The sequence below is a fragment of the Petaurus breviceps genome, unplaced genomic scaffold (assembly GCF_028583685.1).
Source record: "Petaurus breviceps papuanus isolate PSGF00001 unplaced genomic scaffold, PetGlider_PUasm1.0 37, whole genome shotgun sequence".
Classification (NCBI taxonomy): domain Eukaryota; kingdom Metazoa; phylum Chordata; class Mammalia; order Diprotodontia; family Petauridae; genus Petaurus; species Petaurus breviceps.
In genome coordinates, this window is record NW_027186296.1 from 74,253,670 (window position 1) to 74,266,084 (window position 12,415).

At 38.9% G+C, this 12,415-nt stretch overlaps 1 protein-coding gene and 1 pseudogene across 3 annotated transcripts in view; one reads left to right on the top strand and one right to left on the bottom strand.

Annotated features, from left to right (window-relative positions):
* HOMER2 (homer scaffold protein 2) overlaps positions 1–12,415 on the top strand; it is a 162,923-nt gene that overhangs the window by 62,654 nt on the left and 87,854 nt on the right. The gene's annotated exons all lie outside the window — the stretch shown is intronic.
* LOC138169341 (non-structural maintenance of chromosomes element 4 homolog A-like) lies at positions 9,870–11,601 on the bottom strand (annotated as a pseudogene).

Sequence of the window (12,415 nt, forward strand, 5' to 3'; positions counted from 1 at the left end):
CTTAATCCTTAATGATTAAGTTCTAAAGAAAGAAGGAGACAAAAATGGGCAAGAAGGTGGTTCCTATTGTGTGATTTGTAGAATCTTTAGTTCTTCCCATTTCAAACTATCGTTAGGCTGTCTCCTTGGTAGTAAAGGTCTGATTCTCTTGAGTTTTCTATTTATACTGATTTATATACTAGTGTGGACTTCACTGTTCTATTTCCAGCCCTGACACTGACTCAACTGTCTGGCTTAAGACAAGTCCTTCTTCCAGAGCTGGTTTCTCTTTTCTAAAATGTGGGTGGCAGTGCTGACCTTATAGGATCCAGTGACAAATAGGGTTTGCAAAGTTTGTCACTCCCTTCACACGAAACATTCTGTAGCAATATCAAGAACTGTTCTATATTTTACTTGAAACCCAAGAAGAGAAACAGTAACATATGGTTTTTGGATTAGGAGTGGGGAACCTATGGTTTTGAGGTCACGTATGGTCACATAGGTCCTCAAGTATTTCTAGAGATGTGCAGATATGATCATCATATGTTGACCCTTGGGAAAGGAGATAGGGAATGTTTTACTAGAATACTAAGAGTTCTTAAACCTTGGGACCAGACCAATTCCACTGGCAACTCAAAGCTCCCCCACCCCCTTTTTTTCAGGAGGGTCATTTAATACTTCTTTACTACTTCCTACCTCCCCAACCCCATGATGGGAGGCTTGTTTTGGATGCTATTGCCTTATGATTTGGAAAAGTGTGATAAGATAGTTCCTTGTCTAAACTTCTCTCTTATTCTCCCTTCAGGGCTGTTCTGATCTCTGTGAGACTGCTTCTTGGCCCCCACCCCAATTCTCTTTCTCCTATTTCTAGGTTACCTACTCACATTCTAGAACATCTATGCCTCTGATTTCTTTTTTCTATTCATTTCCAGAGATAAATAAACAGATTTGAGAGGAACCAAACTCTTTAGGAGGGCATTCTAGGAGAAGGAAGGAAAGTTAAGAGGCTACATTTCCATGGCATACATGAGGCATTCAGCGAGACACATCCATACGTTGGCTTGTGTTTAACTACACCTAATGTTAATCCCCAATAGATGATTATATATTCTAGATTTCAAGATGTTTTGAAAAGAAATTCCATAGCCCTATCTAGAATCTACATCTTTAGACAAAGTGATTAATTTATTGTTTAAAAAAAGATACAAAAGAAATTGAATTTAAAGTAAAGGAAGACAAAATGGACAAAAAAGGAACATGGCAATGTTGGAGGGGCTGTGGGGAAACAAGCGTATTGATTGGTGTAGCTATGAATAAATTGGTCCAGCCATTCTGGAAAACAATTTGGAATTGTGCCTCCAAAGTTACTCAATTGTGCATGGTTTTTGGTCCAGCAATATTACTTTGAGGCTATACCCCAAATAGAACAAAGAAAGAGGAAAAGGTCCTATCTTAAAAAAAATTTTTTTTGTATCATAGCAGCTCTTCTTAAGGTGGAAAAGAATTGGAAACTAAGGGGGTGCCTATTAATTGGGGAATTTTAAACAGATTATGGCATAGGAACCCACAATCTGTTTAGCATATGGCTTCCTATGCCATAATCTGTTTAGCATAATTTAATGGAACACTATTGTTCTATAAGAAATGAAGAAAGTTGGTTTCAGAGAAACCTGGGAAGACTTATATGAACTGTTGCAAAGTGAAATGAGCAAAACCAGAACAGTTTAAATATTAACATTATTATAATAAAAAATAAAACAGTTTTGGGGTTTAAGAACTCTGGTCAATGCGAAGATCTTCTTCCCATCCGGACAGCTGAGGATATGAAATGCTGTTGCCCATTTTCTGGCAAAGAGAGAATGGATTCTAATGTGCAGAATGAGACAATTTTTTGGAATGTGTCCAATGTGAGAATCTATTTTGCATGGCTATGCTTACTTATTAAAAGGATTTTCTCCCCAAGAGGTAGTGGTGGGAGAGGCAGAGATATGAGAAAAAAATGCTTGATAATTGAAAAACATTTAATTAAAAAATGAAGTGAAGAAAGAAATCCTCTTCTTGTTGTCCCTAGACTCACTTTCCTACCTGATTCATGCCTCTACTGGGGGCACTGAACACCTTGTTAATAGGATCTGCTTTGCATTACTGTCTCCTTTTGCCCTAACTTGATGCTAGTTCCTATTGAGGGCAAACTTCCTGTCTGTATACCACATCCTCCAGTTCAGATTGGTCCTGTCTCAAAGACTGCTTGCTCTCTGGTTCCCAAAATCATGCTTCCCTTGAAAAGACATGGTAGTTACCAGCTTCTTTTTTTTCTTTAAAGTCTATCTTTTGAGGGAAAAGTTTAGGTGTACTTTTCAGTATTTACTTGTTGTAGTTATTTATAGTCTTTTCCTAACTTTTTTCCTTTCAAAATACTGTTATCATCTTAATATGTGATCTCAGTTGGACCTAATTTATTCTTCCTTGTTAGCCATGGGCTAAGAAATAAAAAAGAGGAAAGAGCAAGCAGGCCTGAGAGACAAGGGCCTTTAGGAGAATGATACTTTTCATATTCTCATGCTCACTCATTAATTTGTCCTAAGAGGGGGAGGCAGAATTAATCTGTTGTTGTTTAGTCATTTTCATTCATGTGTGACTTTTCATGGTTCCTTTTGGGATTTTCTTGGCAGAGATACTGGAGTAATTTGCCATTTCCTTCTCCAGCTCATTTTACAGATGAGGAAATGAGGGAAATAGGGTTAAATGACTTGCCCAGGTTCACACAGCTAGTAAGTGTCTGAGGTCAAATTTTAACTCAGGCCTTTTTGATTCTAGGCCCTGCAATCTATCTGCTGTACCTAGCTGCCCCAAGAATTAATTTGACTTCTAGTAATTTTTAGCTTCTAACAAAACACAATCTTCTCAAGTCTCTGTGTGCTTTTTAGCTACTCTTTATGCTTGGACTTTAATGCCATACAGAGTGATGAAATACTTTTGTTTATGGTATTATATTGTTAAAATAATTGGGAAAACAGGGCATATTGACTGTTAGCCTTGCTAATAGAGTCAGATGTCAGAAAACATGATGATAAAATCTACTGTGTAGGGGTTTATAGACATTTGGTATGTTCTGTCTGCCCTGCCTTCTGGGCCCTTTGATTTGCAGTTGCTAAAAATCATAACTGAAGAGATTCTTCAGTCCATAAATTCTTTGTTTTTGCAGCTGGCATGACTACACAGGTTTTAGATAATGCTTTGCTTTAGGGGTCTGAAGGGAGAGGGGGAAGGGGAAAGGGAGAATAGTCCTAAAGTTCACATTAATTCAATATAACAAGTATTGTTTAAGGTATTGTCTCAAGTGCTGTTGGGGTGGGCTGGTAAAAAGATGAGATTGTATAGGTCTTGTCTTTGAGAAATTTATAATGTGCAGGTGTGACAGGGTGGAAGTTTAGGTAGGGGGAGGGATAAATAAGGCAATTATACAAATAGCTATTTAAGGCAGATTCAGATTATAAGTGCAATAAGGTAAATACAAAGGTTTTTGTAGTTTGAAGGAGGAGGGAGAGTATCAACATATGATCATCAAAGAATTTAAGCTAGAGCAAAACTTAAGGGTCATCTAGTCTGACTCCTTTATTTTGAGGACTGGGAAACCAAGACCCAGAGAAGTGAGTTGAGTGATCTATCCAAGCTGAAGGAGGAAGTAAGGAATAGAATTCAAATTTAAATCCAAGTCCTCTGAAGGAAATTCATGGTTTTTGTTTTGAGCCTGGGTGTAAGACTGTCTCAGCAAACAGGTTAATCCAGGTTGAGGTTAACTGAGGTCAAGGCCCCACACCTGTCCATGCGTGGGGTAACATGAAGACTTTCCCCAGTGGAATGGGTAGATGAGAAAAGTTTGTTCCAGGCCATGAAGGTGGCTGAAACAAGGTGCTGTGGGGCACTTAGAGATTGGTCAAACAACAAAAATGCCAAAGTCATTCACTGCATCCTGGGCCGTTGCCAGTTGTCCTGATTTTTGTTTTGCCACTGGACTTTGATGACTCAGAGTCAAGACATCATCCTGTTGAGGTTTAATGTTTAGATCAGGGGTGCTCAGGACCCCAAAATATCAACATGCTGGGTCCTGCTGAATGAATTCGACTCAAGTCTTCTCTCAGCCAAAGTAAAGCAAAGTTTATTAGAGATTGCTGTAGAATCTTAAGGAGCCTAAGTATATGTGAAGCTTGTATTGACAAGCGAGCCAGAATGATCTGACACGGAGTGAGTCTGCACTAGATAATTCTCTATATAATAACCCTTCATGGAGGCAAGATGCATCTTATATACAGAAAGATTGTGGGAGGGATCTAGGGGTGGTCTAGAGAGGAGTTTGGGAAGGGTCTTGAGGAGGAGTCAAAGGAGGTCAGACTCCAGTAATGAGATTAAGGGTGGGAAATAGCTGAAGGCTACCTGGAGATGACAGGCAATGGAGGGCTAGGCTAGTTTAAGGTGGATAGAGTTCTGGGGCCTGGACTCAGGAAGACCTAAGTTCAAATCTGATCTCTGATACTTGCTAGCTGTGTGATGATCCTGGTCAAGTCCCTGAACCCTGGTTGCCTCCATTTCTTCATCTCTAAAATGAACTGGAGAAGAAAATGGCAAATCATTCCAGTATCTTTGCCAAGAAAATCCCCAATGGGGTCATGAAGAGTCAGACATGACTGAAATGACTAAACAACAGCAATACATGTACAGAATAGATGGAAGACTGCTTCAGAGGGGAAAGCCTATGTAGGAAATGGTACTTAAGAGGAGTCTTAAAGGAAGGCAAGGAGAGAACATTCCAGGTAGGGGGGACAGTCATTACAAAGCCATAGGGATGAGAGATGGAGTATTTTGTGTGGGGGAGCTGCCATTAGGCTAGTACAGCTGTGCCATTGATTAGACCAGGGGTGGGGAACCTGTGGCCTCGAGGTCTTCAAGTGTGGCCTTTGACTGATTCCACACTTCATAGAACAAATTCTTTTATTACGGACTCAGTCAACTTGGACTCAGTCAAAAGGGCTTGAAGCCACAAGTTCCTCATTGCTGGATTAGATGGAAGGGGAGTAATGTTTAAGAAAACTGGAATGTTAGGAAGGGACACCAGATTGTGAAGAGCTTTAAATGCTAAAGGACGTCTGTGTGTGTGTGAGTGAGAGAGAGAGAAAGAAAGAGAGAATGAGAATCTATTGATGCTTTAGGAAAATCACACTGGAAGCTCTGTGAAGTAGAGATTGGCATAGGGAGATAATTGTGGGAGGAAGTCTAGTTAGAAGGATGTTAGCATTCTAGTCCACTTGAGAGGTAATGAGGGCCTTAACTAAGGTGGTAGTTATGTGAGCGAAAAGAAGGGGACATATTTTAGAGATTTCATGGGAAAAATGATAAGATTTGGCAACTGATTGGATATATGCAGTGAGGATTCCTATTTTCCATGGTAGATCCTCAACTTTCTAATTTCAGTCTAAAATGTATTGATTATTAAGTATAAGCTATTACGGTAGAGGCAGTGGCATATGTGAAGAGATATCTGATTTAAGTTTGTGTTAGGGGAAGCTAGGTGGTGCAGTGGAGAGTGTGCTGGGCCTAGAGTGAGTCCTCAGTGAAGGTTGGAGTGAAGGGGAGAAGGCAGAAGAATCACAGAATAATAGATTTATACCTAGTAACAAGCATGCTTACTTAGTGATAGGGAATGCTATAATGAAGGTGTTATATTTTTTACAGTAGTCATCATTGTACACACCTTGTATCACCAGTAAAAATCTCTTTGAAATTTTTTCTGAAGCATTGTTTAGTTAGTCGTGTCTAACTCTTTGAGACCTCATTTGGGTTTTTTTTGGGGGGAGGGGAGCAGAGATACTAGAGTGGTTTGCTATTTTCCTTCTCCAGGTCATTTTACAGGTGAGCAAACTGAAACAAATAGGGTTAAGTGACTTGCCCAAGGTCACACAGCTACTAAGTGTCTAAGGCTGGATTTGTGCTCAGGTCCTCCTGACTCCAGACCTAGCACTTTATCCACTGTGCCACCTAACTGAAGTAACAAGTTTCAAATTCATAGAGAACAAGAATCTGCTGTGAGTGCGAGAAGAAACTTTGAAAGGGCAGTCATTCAAAAGAAGATTTGATAATGGATAAGTATAAATGTAGACTATATTGCTACATTTGTAGTCACTCATTGGACCATTGATTTATACCAGTGACCATAGAGATCATCAAGTGCAACCCCCTTGTTTTCCTTCAATTGACAGGACTTATGATTTCATTGGCTTAGGGAACTTCAGATGAGGAAATTCTTTCTACTAATGAATATCAGGACAACTTATGGGAAAGCAATAAATATTTATATAGTACCTACTATGTGTTACACACTGTGCTAAATGTTTTTGTTTGCTTTCACAAATATTACCTCATGTGATCCTTACAGCAATTCTTCAAGGGAAGTGCTACTATTAACTCATTTTACAGTTGGGAAGACTGAGGCCCAGAGTTATAAAGAGACTTGCTCAAGCCCCCACAGGTGAAGAGTGGTAGATCTGGGATTTGAACCTTGGTCCTCCATCCAATGTGCTTTCCATCCAAGTCAAAAAGTACTATACTGTTTTGAGTACTTTTTTTTTCCAGGAAGCTCTTACCATACTTATCTGAAACAAGGTTATGGAACTTTGGTATTTGGAGTAAAGATAATAGTGAATGAAGAAAATTGACTGGTCAATTTCTTTAGCATTTGGAGATGTATTTTTAACTTCTTTACTGGTAGCATGGCCAAGTGCCAATTCTGATCTGAGGAAGATTGTAGGAACAGGCCTGTTTACTGAAAATTAGATGAAGATTATTAATTTACCAGATAGTTATTGGATACCTACTGTGTACTTAAGATTGTGTTAAATGTACTGTACACAGAGAAGATATATAATTACAGTCAAATCCTCAGTTACATGGGGAATACATTTCTTGAAAATATTAACTTGAAACTGTAACAAGAAGAATTAAATTTATGGACCTAATTGGTTGTGAGTAGTCATGTTCCATTTAGAGTAGGGATTCTTAACCTATTTTGTAGTGGACCCCTCCTCAGAATCAGTATCCAGGATTACAAAGAAACCAATTATATTGAAATGTAGTTGTCAAAATATAAAAACAAGTCCATATTCTCCAGGTTAAGAGCTCCTGATTTAGAAGAGCCATAGCTTATGTATCTGAGGTGAGGAAATGAGAATGCTAAAAGGTTGAATAGAGATAAAATGAGACCCAAGAGTATTGATACCTGACTTTCTCCCACTCTTATCAACAAGAGGGAATTAAGTTCTCTTTTTAAAAAATGAAACACAAGAAGGAAGGAGGCCCCACACTCCTCCTTTATCCTGTCTTTAGGTGATTGCATACATCATATTTGTACCTTCAAGACCACTTGTGTAAGAGTTAAATTACCAGAGTTGTAATAAGACAATGACATGACTAGGTACCAAACATATACGGGAGGCAGACTCAATTTGTGCCAATGTGACAAGGAAGGCTTGATGGAGAGAATTAACTTGATCCTAAGTTTAAAGAATGAGCAGGATTTGATTAAGTAGAGATGTGAACAAGCTAACTTTGAAACATTATGTTTAAGTCCATGACAAAACTCGTTGCCTACATTTATTTAAAGATGACCTAGTTGTTGAGAATCAAATTAGTATCAAATTGGCATTTATTAAGTCTATCCAAATATAGATTTACTGAGGGGTACTTCTCAAAATTTTTATTTTCAGTACAATTATTGCATTCTGTTCAGTATTTTTCAAATAATCTTTTCCATGATACTCTGTTCTAGTTTGAACTGCTTACAAGTGGATGGGCAATGTCCTTATTTTGGCCTACTAAAACAAACACACCACATTAAATGTTTGAGGTTTTGCTCTCATAATATTTCTGGTCAGTCCTATGTAAATATCGGTCACTGTGGTGCCTAGTATTTGCAGCAAAATCTGCCAGTGGACCATATTCAGAAGTGCACATCATTCTTCCTGTTACTGCATGTTCACATCCTAGGGGCATCATGACATAATAAAAAGAACACCAACCAAGCTTTTTGTGACTTTTGGGCAATCAACTTAACCTGTATAGGAAGCTTTTGCTGTCTGCAAAATGGTGACTCCATGACTTAAAGTCACTACTTCACAGGGTTGGTCCACAGGCAAGTGTTCTTTGGGAAGCATTGACAATCTTTAGGGAAAGTGTGCTGTAATGGAAAGAGGGCTGGTTTTGAGACCTGTTCTACCATTTACCTGTCTTTAACTTTGGGCTAATTAATTCACTTCTCTGGACCTCAGTTTCTTCATTTGTAAAATAGGACAAGATAATCTCTAAAGTTTTTTCCAGCTCTGTCTTTGATCCTATAACCCTAAGTTAAAGAATTGTTCTACAAAATGAATACAAAGCTGTTAATGGAAGGATTTGAAATCAGACAACAGCATTTTAAAGATAGAAGAAATCTTTAGGCAGAACTAGGGTGAAAATCCAAATAACCGTAGAGTGCAAGAAATGGAGACCTGGGTTCCAGTCCTGGTTGTACCACCTAGTAGTTTTGTGACTACAAGTCTCAGTTTCCTTGTCTGGAAAATGCAGATAATAATATTACACTACCTACCTCACAAAGGTTCTTGTGAGGAAAGTGCTTCATAAATTTTAAAGCACCATATGAATATTAGGTAGGATGTGAGTTAGTGCACTACACTAGAATAGAGGCTGATTGATTGGAGAAAACGGGCTACAACTCTGTAGGAAACAGCAAAAAGAGGCAATTTTAAAGGACAGTTAATAATAGCCCAGTTACATCTCTGGTCTAAAGTTCACATATACATTTGAAAAGTAGCATGATAGTTATGTCAATATAAAAACAAAGAATTATTTTCAAGTCTCAGTATGGAGGACTTGTTCAGACTATGGTGTTCCACCCACACATGTACAATACCATGCTCTTCTTCCTCTGGTTTAGAGGCATAAGAAAGGAGAGAATGATAGACTTGCCCTTTGTCATGGTTAGAGGAAATAGCACAAATACTCCATAGCAACTGTCCTAAGTGAAATTGATAAAAGATAAGATTAAAACTTTGAGTTAGTATCATTTGTGCTGGCGTGTGCTTGGATAATTGAAAGTAGATGGAGGTTTAATATTATATTTGAAAAGAAATATGCCATGTTGAGAAAAAGTGACATCATTAAAGCATAAAGCCCTATTCTTGGCAACCAGTGGGGAAGGACTTGGTTTCATTTCCAATCCCTTTCTATTCTGAGCCCAGAAGTAGTTGGCTAACCTTGCTGGGGGATGATAGTGACTATTCAATCTGGACCATCATCCTGAGTGTTAATTCATTACCTCTCAGCTGTGGTTGGCCATATGTTAGTCCCCTCTAGATCCTCTCCCCAAACTGAATATTTTTCTAGTAAAATCCTTACCAAAGCTGAATACACAGAGAGAATAACTTCTGAGTTTCTTACTCTCTAAGGTGATCTTTTGATAGGAGTGACCTTTTGCCATGGTTCATATTTCCTAGGAAAGGGCCCTGAGAGAGTATGGATTAACTACTGAGGGCAAGTCCACATGCCTCTGAACTCTTGCGCATGTTGATCCTCCCATCTAAAATGTTCTCCTCATTCTCCCTTGATCACAGTTATGTATTTTCTTTAAGGCCTACCTTAAGATAACTCATTTTTTTGCAACCTTTCCAATTCAATTTAATTCACTTTATTTATAAAATTCCTGTGATATGAGAAGCATTGGATTCAGTGCTGAGGGGACAAGAAAACAAAATGTCCACAGACCTCAGGAAACTGAAGTTCTCTTGGGATGATATGCCATGAACATACACAAGTATCATGCAACAGTGACTAGATGGAACAAATTTTTTTTTTTGGCAGTGAATCTCTTTAATCATAGGAAAGCAAAGCAGCTTCAGAAACAACAAAATACATATAAACAAAAAACATCTGATTCTAAACATCTGATACTCTGAAAAACACATTTCAAAATACAATAAATGACATATGCTTCTTTCCATTTGAGGTGCCAATTTTCATTTGGGACACCTTTGAAAGCTTAGATTTTACTTGCTACGGCATGGAGGAGAAATCATAGGCTGTGAAATTTCAAAAGTTCTCACAATGTCCTTCCAGTCTTGGTAACTCAATGATATGTCTTGGTGCCTGATTTGGGTACTTTGTTGTTCACTTTCCTCATTACCCTGGGTAATGGGCTCTATTATTGGCAGTTTATCTTGGTCAAGTCTTATTCTTGCAAAACCATCCCTTACAATGAAGGAAACATGGAAAATATTTTCCGCAGTTCGGGCAAAAGAATCTGGATCAATCACAAAGTCAAAGAAGGATATAGGAGTCTCAGGCTCTTCTCTAAAATAGGTCTGCAGTAATCCCAGGATCCTTTCCACCTCTCTTTCATTTTTTTTTTTTTGAAAGAATAGACGGATTGTATTTTCTTTTTTTTTCCCATTTTTTCTTTTTTTTATTAATTCTTTAATTTATTAATTTGTTTGTTTCCTTTTAATTTACAGGATTCAATTCCACAATTCCTTGAATTTCACATTTTGTCCCCCTCCCTCCCCTCTCCCCCATGGCGTCTTATAATCAAGTATAGGATCTGTAGATACTTTCACATTATACAATGGTCAGGTTATAAGGATGGATTATACCAGATGGGATGAAAAATGGTATAGAGGACATAAAATCAAATAAGAGAACAAAAAAGATCAGGTATTTTGCTTCCACCTGGATATAAATTTAGTTCTTTCTAGTTCTTTCTCTGGATGCACGTTTTTCTCTCCATCTCCACCTCTCTTTCTGTAGCCTCTTGTTGGGACTCCTCCATTTTTTTTTCAACTCGGCAGGCATGGCCCTTTCTTCTTCTTTCTTATCTTTTTTTTTTCTGACGTTGCTTTGGCACAGGAGGATTAGTCTTGAATGAACCAAACAAAAAATGGAATGTTGGAGCAAACTTTAAGTATTTTACTGATATTATTCCCACTCTGAGCCAGGAATCTTCAGGTAAGAATCCAGTATTAAGAGGTTCTTCCTCACCATCACTTTCTTGTACTTCAAGACGATTTAGGCCCATATATTTAAGTAAATCTTCACTATATGATCCTGGATTAAATAAGGTCATATCAGAATGCAACTGATTTGCTTTTTCTTTACCCAAGTCTGAAGCCAAAACAAGAAACTGGGCATCTAGCACTGCTTCTCTGGCTTGGGACACTGTTAAACAGCTGGTTGGCTTGTTCAAGTGCATCTGTTCATTTGTTGCTTTTTGAACTCAACATATCTTCTCGTTGTTGCTGCACGTTATGGATGAGCTCGCGGTACTGGTGGCGGATCAGGCGCTGCTTGCAGTCGTCGCCTTCCATCTCTAAGCTCAGCTCGGAGCCTCCGGGGGCCGGACAGGGCTCATCCTCCGCCACCTCAATGCCATCGCCCCAGTCGTCGATGCCCTCCCTGGCTTCGCTGCGGGGTCCGACAGCCACTCGCTTCTTGCGGGGCGAGAGGGAGCGAGTCCTGCCGCCGGCTAGTGCCCTCCTGGGCCGGGCCGCGGCTGTAATTGCCCAACATGGCCCTGGACCCGCTGCTTCTAGATGGAACAATTTTTAAAGAGGAAGACGGTATTAGGGAGGACTGTTAAAGAAAGCTTCAGAATCTTTAAAAGAAGATAAGGATTATAATTGGAGCAGCTAGGTGACACAGTGGGTTGAGTGCTGGATCTGAAGTCCAGAAGGCTGAGTTCAAATCCAGCTTCAGACACTTGCTAGCTATGTAACCCTGAGCAAGCCACTTAATCACTGTTGCCTCAGCTTCCTGATCTGTAAAATGAGCTGGAGAAGGAAATGGCAAAACCTCTTCAGAATCTTTGCCAAGAAAACCACAAATGGGATCACAAAAGAGTCAGGCATGACTGAAAAATGACTGAACAGCAACAAGGATTATAGGAGGTGGAGAAAAAGTGCATTATTGGCATTGGGATACATGGAGAAAAAATGTGGTATTCAAAAAACAATTTGTAATCTAGTTGAACTAGAATGGTAGAGTAAAGTGAGGCTGAATGGGTAGATTGGAATCAGAATGTTAAATTCCAGGCTAACAAATTTGTCTTCTTAGACTCAATAGGAAACCATCGAAGGTTATTAATCAGTTTAGTGGCACGGACAGACTTGTGCCTTGGAAATATTATTTTGGAAGCTATCAGAAGCTCTCATGATCCTTGAGCTCTCCTAATGCATGGAGTGATGATTGCTGTCCCAGCAATTTTATCTGTTGAATTAGTAAGAGTTTTATGTAAAGTTATGCCAAGTCTTAGGAGCAGCCCAACATGTCTCTTGGTGGCTCGGAGACCAGTCTGCCAAAAGTTCTCTCTCTTTTTTATTTTTTAGTTTATATCATTCAT